The sequence below is a fragment of the Oncorhynchus nerka genome, linkage group LG11 (genome assembly GCF_034236695.1).
Source record: "Oncorhynchus nerka isolate Pitt River linkage group LG11, Oner_Uvic_2.0, whole genome shotgun sequence".
NCBI lineage: Eukaryota > Metazoa > Chordata > Actinopteri > Salmoniformes > Salmonidae > Oncorhynchus > Oncorhynchus nerka.
This window is the reverse complement of record NC_088406.1, coordinates 49,877,231-49,885,863: the sequence shown is the minus strand read 5'-3', so window position 1 is coordinate 49,885,863 and position 8,633 is coordinate 49,877,231. Positions and strand designations below refer to the sequence as shown.

Genomic DNA, 8,633 nt, shown 5'->3' with positions numbered 1-8,633 from the left:
CGTAATCACACACACACACGCACACACACACACAGACACGTACCCGCACGCACGCATTTTAAAGTCAAATGATTTTAGTTTCATTATTGAAAGCCTCAATAGAATGTTTCTTATTTTCATTAGCTCAAATGCTTCTTCCTCCCATTGGTGTAAAGTACTTAAGTAAAAACACTTTAAAGTACGACTTAAGTTGTTTTTTTGGGATACCTGTAATTTACTTTACTATCTATATTTTTGACAACTTGTACTTTTACTTCACTACATTCCTTTAGAAAATATTGTACTTTTTACTCCATACAAAAGTACTTGTTACATTTTGAATGCTTAGCAGGACAGGAAAATGGTCCAATTCATGCACTTATCAACAGAACACCATGATCCCTACTAACTCTGATCTGGTGGACTCACTAAACACACATTCTTTGTTTGTAAATGATATCTGAATGTTGGAGTGTGCCCCTGGCTGTAGATTTGTACATTTGTAAATCTGTAAATTAAAAAAACTGGAAAATGGTGCACTCTGGTTTGCTTAATATAAGGAATTTGAAATTATTTATACTTTTAATTTTGATACTTAAGTATATTTGAGCAATTACATTTACTTTTGATACAAGTATATTTTAAACCAAATAGTTTAAGACTTTTACTCAAGTGAAATTTTACTGGGTGACTTTTACTTTTGCTTGAGTCATTTTCTATTAACGGATCTTTACTTTTACTCAAGTATGACAATTGGGTACTTTTTCCATCATATGTTAATTTATGCTATCTGTTCACCAGACATAGACGTATCAGGATTCGTACATGTTTCCAGGAGAGTGCATCTTAAAAAGCATATCAAACGATTGGGAAGGTGACACCTCAGCTTGACAATTAAGTTGCATTAACCACTTATCACCACCAGGGGGAGATAGACACCAGATTCGATGTACCATGCGCTATCTACTGCTCTCAACTAGAGGTCATCGTTATGGACCACCAAAGCATGATTGTCTCAAATCAACTCAGCTGCATTTGTGTGGTGGTGTCCATTTTCAGAAGAGAAACCAACAGAGACACAGATCGAAAGAGAAATAGTACCGATGTTGAATTACTAGAAAAAGGAAGTGGACAGGAGACAAAAGCGAGAGACAGTAGCTAAAATAATCAAATGAAATGACATTTTATTTGTCACATGCTTTGTAAACATCCGGTGAAGGCTAACAGTAAAATGCTTACTTACGGGTCCTGGGAAAACAAAAAACAATAACACAATAAACTACACAGTGTAATAACGTGTTTGTGTATGTGATTGACTCTACATACATTAGTGAGAGAAAATTGATTGGGGTGCTCACAGTGCTAGGAGGGGAAACATTCAGTGTGCCAGTGGATGACAGGACACATGAGACGTGGCTTCAGTTCATGTCAGGAGAGAGATAACAATGGTAATGGAGTGGACATCACCTCGTAATCAGGGAACAGGAGGGGACTTAGCTGTAAATACAAACAGCAGAGACATTCCATTAAAGCGGCTCCATCGTAGGTTAGGACAACAAGTTTCTCCATGAAGTTAAACTCAGACATCTCAGAATTCACTAAGGTCAAACACAGACTGCGCATCTCTCCCACTTGACACATCAAAGTAGACCCAAGAAACGTTCCTGAATAAAGCCCTGATCATCCACATAGCTGATGATAACTGACAACTGCAAGCAGGCTGGTGGCACCATAGCTCCCAGAGTGGTGGGGCATTTTAAACCTCCTACGGTCTGGAGTTTTTCCTTATATGTTAACCTAACCAGGAAAACTCTAGACCCTACGAGGTATGACAGTGATTAATCAGTTGTAAAAAGGTTTTATAGGGCTATGATGGGACCAGTTTTTCCTAATCAGGTCAAATGTTGCTTTTTTTAAACCCTGAAAAAAAACTGCTGGCCTAGAGGTGTGAAAACACTGTCAAACTGCAGCAACTTTATACTTGTTCATATGAATTATATTTAGACTAGACTAACAGGGGGGTTTCCTCTACCCAGACACAGAGACAACAACTGATAGATGATAGAACTCCCTGGGCTGAGCTTGCTTTTATGCATGTTTGCATCACGCAGGCCTATGCAACTGTAGGCCTAATAACAAATGTACAGTCTTCACTATTATGTTGATTGATTCATTCCAGTTAATCATGTTGGATTTTAAACGCCTAGTCAGCCCAAGATTTAATATACACAACATTTGATCACATTCACATATTCTCCTGACACACAAATGGACTATAAATACATAACGTTACCAATTTGTTGCACATAGGCTGTATGCAGCTGCTATTATTAGTAGCCTACAGTTGATCAGAATGAAAAATTGTCTCGTTTTCATCCCATACAGCAAGTCAGATATCCGATGTTTAGGTGTGGCCTAGGCTGCTGCAACATTTTAGTAATGAGTTTTTGCTTGTGTCTGTCCGGTGTGATGTGTTATCACGTTTGCTAAATAAATTCAGAAGGAAAGTGGAAAGCCTACGTGAGCGCGCGAAAAAATGCGCTCCGTCAACCTCTCTTTAATCGGACCTTTAATGGATGATGCGATGGAAGCTATCAAATCATTCTGAATTGATTTCGACATCCTATAAACCAAAGTCGAAAGTTCCATATGTGCAGCAAGTAACGCATCTTAACGTGCAATTACCGCTGCAAGCTCCTTGTAGTTGCCCTTGTAGGCAGAACTTTCCCTCTCGTCGTGTACTTTAATAGCCAACCTCTGTATGCCCATAAGTGCACTTAGTTGTGTCGATAAACCGCTTGATAACATACCTGTTTCTTCATACCTTCTCGTTGTGTTGCGCAGTTTGAATAAGCAGCCCTTCGTCCATTACATGACCGATGCGGGTTTTTCCCAGAAGCTTGAATTTGATGGAGATTTACAGTGCCTGAGGGAAGTATTCAGTATTTTTCAATATTTTGTTACGTTACAGTAATAAAGTAAAATTCCTCAGCAATTTACACACAATAGCCCATAATGGCAAAGCAAAAACAGGCTTGTTGAAATTTTAGCAAACAGAAATACCTTATTTATGTACAGTACCAGTCGAAAGTAGGACACACCTACACATTCCAGGGTTGTTCTTTATTTTAATTAGATTTTTTTACATTGGAGAATAATAGTGAATATATCAAAACTGATGTAACACATATGGAATCATGTAGCAACCAATGAGGTGTTTAACAAATCTAAATATATTTTATATTTGAGATTCTTCAAAGTAAACACCCTTTGCCTTGATGACTACTTTGCACACTCTTCGCATTTTCTCAACCAGCTTAACCTGGAATGCTTCTCCAACAGTCTTGAAGGAGTTCCACATATGCTGAGCACTGTTTTTGCATTGTCATTATGGGTTATTGTGTGTAGATTGACGGGGGGGGGGGGGGGGACGACGACGACAATTTAATATATTTTAGAATAATAATATTTCCAAAAGCAGGCAAGGCCAGCAATACAGGTGACTTGATGGCAGACTGGCTCCCCTCAGCTATACTTTGATACCAATTGGTGTTGAACGCTCTCACATTTTCATCTTTTTAATGAAACTGATCTCAGGCAGAGGCCGACCTTCAGTTTTATTTTGCACCTTTTCCGTTTACCCCAGAGAATGAAAGGGGTTCTTCAACAAAAAGTAAACAACATTTTCAGTAGTGTTGGCCATTCTGGAATTCAGGCCAAAACTGCACGCTCGCGCTGGTAGCTAGTTAGTTAGCTACTGAAGTTAGCAAGGCACATTGGAATAAATTGCACACAACTGGACACAAAAATAAAGTTATAAAACCAAGAAAACATTTTATAATCTACCTCCTCCATCTCCTGTAATTTGAAGAAACTCATTTAAATTGAATAATATACTAAAAATGCTCAACTATCACTTTTCTGGGGTGATTCCTACGAGCCTCCTAGATTTTGTATTGAAGTCAATGTAGCTGACGTCCGGCTACACGATGCTTCTACCCCAGAGAGTGTTGTTGAAGGTACTGAAGACCTTCATTGCAAGAGTCAATTATTTGGTGACATAAAACTATGCTAAATATATTCATATCTAAAAAGGTGAACTTTATCAATGTTTCAATATTTTATTACATTTCACTGAGGAGGATGGTCCTCCCCTTCCTCCTCTGAGGAGCCTCCACTAATCTACGTATAGGTAGGGTTAAAGGGCCTAAGCAAAAATGATGGACAGTAGCAGCAGAGTATGTGGTGACTGAAAGTGTTTGTGTGTGTGGCTATAAGTAGTGTAATTATGTGTGAGTGTGTCGGTAGGGTCCGGTGTGCAGTGCAAGAGAGTTAGTGAAAAAAAGTGTCAGTGCAGGTTGTCCGGGTGGCCATTTGATTAGCTATTTAGTAGTCTTGTTTAGCAGTCTTATGGCTTGGGGTGGAAGCTGTTCAGGGTCCTGTTGGTTTCAGACTTTGCCGTGCAGTAGCAGAAAGAACAGTCTATGTCTTGGGTGGCTGGAGTTTGACCATTTTTGGGGCCTTCCTCTTACACCGCCTGGTTTAGAGGTCCTGGATGGCAGGGAGCTCGGCCCCAATGATGTAGTGCACAGTACACACAACCAGTAGTGGAAAAAGTACCCAATGATGTAGTGCACAGTACACACAACCAGTAGTGGAAAAAGGACCCAATGATGTAGTGCACAGTACACACAGCCAGTAGTGGAAAAAGGACCCAATGATGTAGTGCACAGTACACACAGCCAGTAGTGGAAAAAGGACCCAATGATGTAGTGCACAGTACACACAGCCAGTAGTGGAAAAGGACCCAATGATGTAGTGCACAGTACACACAGCCAGTAGTGGAAAAAGGACCCAATGATGTAGTGCACAGTACACACAACCAGTAGTGGAAAAAGGACCCAATGATGTAGTGCACAGTACACACAGCCAGTAGTGGAAAAAGGACCCAATGATGTAGTGCACAGTACACACAGCCAGTAGTGGAAAAAGGACCCAATGATGTAGTGCACAGTACACACAGCCAGTAGTGGAAAAAGTACCCAATGATGTAGTGCACAGTACACACAGCCAGTAGTGGAAAAAGTACCCAATGATGTAGTGCACAGTACACACAGCCAGTAGTGGAAAAAGGACCCAATGATGTAGTGCACAGTACACACAGCCAGTAGTGGAAAAAGGACCCAATGATGTAGTGCACAGTACACACAGCCAGTAGTGGAAAAAGTACCCAATGATGTAGTGCACAGTACACACAGCCAGTAGTGGAAAAAGTACCCAATGATGTAGTGCACAGTACACACAGCCAGTAGTGGAAAAAGGACCCAATGATGTAGTGCACAGTACACACAGCCAGTAGTGGAAAAAGTACCCAATGATGTAGTGCACAGTACACACAGCCAGTAGTGGAAAAAGGACCCAATGATGTAGTGCACAGTACACACAGCCAGTAGTGGAAAAAGGACCCAATGATGTAGTGCACAGTACACACAGCCAGTAGTGGAAAAAGTACCCAATGATGTAGTGCACAGTACACACAGCCAGTAGTGGAAAAAGTACCCAATGATGTAGTGCACAGTACACACAGCCAGTAGTGGAAAAAGTACCCAATGATGTAGTGCACAGTACACACAGCCAGTAGTGGAAAAAGGACCCAATGATGTACTGCACAGTACACACAACCAGTAGTGGAAAAAGGACCCAATGATGTAGTGCACAGTACACACAGCCAGTAGTGGAGAAAGGACCCAATGATGTAGTGCACAGTACACACAAGCAGTAGTGGAAAAAGGACCCAATGATGTAGTGCACAGTACACACAACCAGTAGTGGAAAAAGTACCCAATGATGTAGTGCACAGTACACACAGCCAGTAGTGGAAAAAGGACCCAATGATGTAGTGCACAGTACACACAGCCAGTAGTGGAAAAAGTACCCAATGATGTAGTGCACAGTACACACAGCCAGTAGTGGAAAAAGTACCCAATGATGTAGTGCACAGTACACACAGCCAGTAGTGGAAAAAGGACCCAATGATGTAGTGAACAGTACACACAGCCAGTAGTGGAAAAAGTACCCAATGATGTAGTGCACAGTACACACAGCCAGTAGTGGAAAAAGGACCCAATGATGTAGTGCACAGTACACACAGCCAGTAGTGGAAAAAGGACCCAATGATGTAGTGCAGCCAGTGATGTACAGTACACACACAGCCAGTAGTGGAAAAAGGACCCAATGATGTAGTGCACAGTACACACAACCAGTAGTGGAAAAAGGACCCAATGATGTAGTGCACAGTACACACAGCCAGTAGTGGAAAAAGGACCCAATGATGTAGTGCACAGTACACACAACCAGTAGTGGAAAAAGGACCCAATGATGTAGTGCACAGTACACACAGCCAGTAGTGGAAAAAGGACCACAATGATGAAAAAGGACCCAAGATGCACAGTACACACAGCCAGTAGTGGAAAAAGGACCCAATGATGTAGTGCACAGTACACACAGCCAGTAGTGGAAAAAGTACCCAATGATGTAGTGCACAGTACACACAGCCAGTAGTGGAAAAAGGACCCAATGATGTAGTGCACAGTACACACAGCCAGTAGTGGAAAAAGGACCCAATGATGTAGTGCACAGTACACACAGCCAGTAGTGGAAAAAGGACCCAATGATGTAGTGCACAGTACACACAGCCAGTAGTGGAAAAAGGACCCAATGATGTAGTGCACAGTACACACAGCCAGTAGTGGAAAAAGTACCCAATGATGTAGTGCACAGTACACACAGCCAGTAGTGGAAAAAGGACCCAATGATGTAGTGCACAGTACACACAGCCAGTAGTGGAAAAAGGACCCAATGATGTAGTGCACAGTACACACAGCCAGTAGTGGAAAAAGGACCCAATGATGTAGTGCACAGTACACACAGCCAGTAGTGGAAAAAGGACCCAATGATGTAGTGCACAGTACACACAGCCAGTAGTGGAAAAAGTACCCAATGATGTAGTGCACAGTACACACAGCCAGTAGTGGAAAAAGGACCCAATGATGTAGTGCACAGTACACACAGCCAGTAGTGGAAAAAGGACCCAATGATGTAGTGCACAGTACACACAGCCAGTAGTGGAAAAAGGACCCAATGATGTAGTGCACAGTACACACAGCCAGTAGTGGAAAAAGGACCCAATGATGTAGTGCACAGTACACACAGCCAGTAGTGGAAAAAGGACCCAATGATGTAGTGCACAGTACACACAGCCAGTAGTGGAAAAAGGACCCAATGATGTAGTGCACAGTACACACAGCCAGTAGTGGAAAAAGGACCCAATGATGTAGTGCACAGTACACACAGCCAGTAGTGGAAAAAGGACCCAATGATGTAGTGCACAGTACACACAGCCAGTAGTGGAAAAAGGACCCAATGATGTAGTGCACAGTACACACAGCCAGTAGTGGAAAAAGGACCCAATGATGTAGTGCACAGTACACACAGCCAGTAGTGGAAAAAGGACCCAATGATGTAGTGCACAGTACACACAGCCAGTAGTGGAAAAAGGACCCAATGATGTAGTGCACAGTACACACAGCCAGTAGTGGAAAAAGGACCCAATGATGTAGTGCACAGTACACACAGCCAGTAGTGGAAAAAGGACCCAATGATGTAGTGCACAGTACACACAGCCAGTAGTGGAAAAAGGACCCAATGATGTAGTGCACAGTACACACAGCCAGTAGTGGAAAAAGGACCCAATGATGTAGTGCACAGTACACACAGCCAGTAGTGGAAAAAGGACCCAATGATGTAGTGCACAGTACACACAGCCAGTAGTGGAAAAAGGACCCAATGATGTAGTGCACAGTACACACAACCAGTAGTGGAAAAAGTACCCAATGATGTAGTGCACAGTACACACAACCAGTAGTGGAAAAAGTACCCAATGATGTAGTGCACAGTACACACAACCAGTAGTGGAAAAAGTACCCAATGATGTAGTGCACAGTACACACAGCCAGTAGTGGAAAAAGGACCCAATGATGTAGTGCACAGTACACACAGCCAGTAGTGGAAAAAGGACCCAATGATGTAGTGCACAGTACACACAGCCAGTAGTGGAAAAAGGACCCAATGATGTAGTGCACAGTACACACAGCCAGTAGTGGAAAAAGGACCCAATGATGTAGTGCACAGTACACACAGCCAGTAGTGGAAAAAGTACCCAATGATGTAGTGCACAGTACACACAGCCAGTAGTGGAAAAAGGACCCAATGATGTAGTGCACAGTACACACAGCCAGTAGTGGAAAAAGGACCCAATGATGTAGTGCACAGTACACACAGCCAGTAGTGGAAAAAGGACCCAATGATGTAGTGCACAGTACACACAGCCAGTAGTGGAAAAAGGACCCAATGATGTAGTGCACAGTACACACAGCCAGTAGTGGAAAAAGGACCCAATGATGTAGTGCACAGTACACACAGCCAGTAGTGGAAAAAGGACCCAATGATGTAGTGCACAGTACACACAGCCAGTAGTGGAAAAAGGACCCAATGATGTAGTGCACAGTACACACAACCAGTAGTGGAAAAGGACCCAATGATGTAGTGCACAGTACACACAGCCAGTAGTGGAAAAAGGACCCAATGATGTAGTG

The 8,633-nt window shown here is 42.4% G+C and overlaps 1 long non-coding RNA gene across 1 annotated transcript; it reads right to left on the bottom strand.

The window, feature by feature from the left end:
* Positions 1-1,146: 1,146 nt before the first annotated feature.
* Positions 1,147-3,074, bottom strand: LOC135573993 (uncharacterized). Its single transcript, XR_010465094.1, has 2 exons — positions 2,790-3,074; positions 1,147-1,476 (listed from the first exon to the last, which is right to left on the bottom strand). It is a non-coding gene; the product is annotated as an uncharacterized LOC135573993 (long non-coding RNA).
* Positions 3,075-8,633: the final 5,559 nt, after the last annotated feature.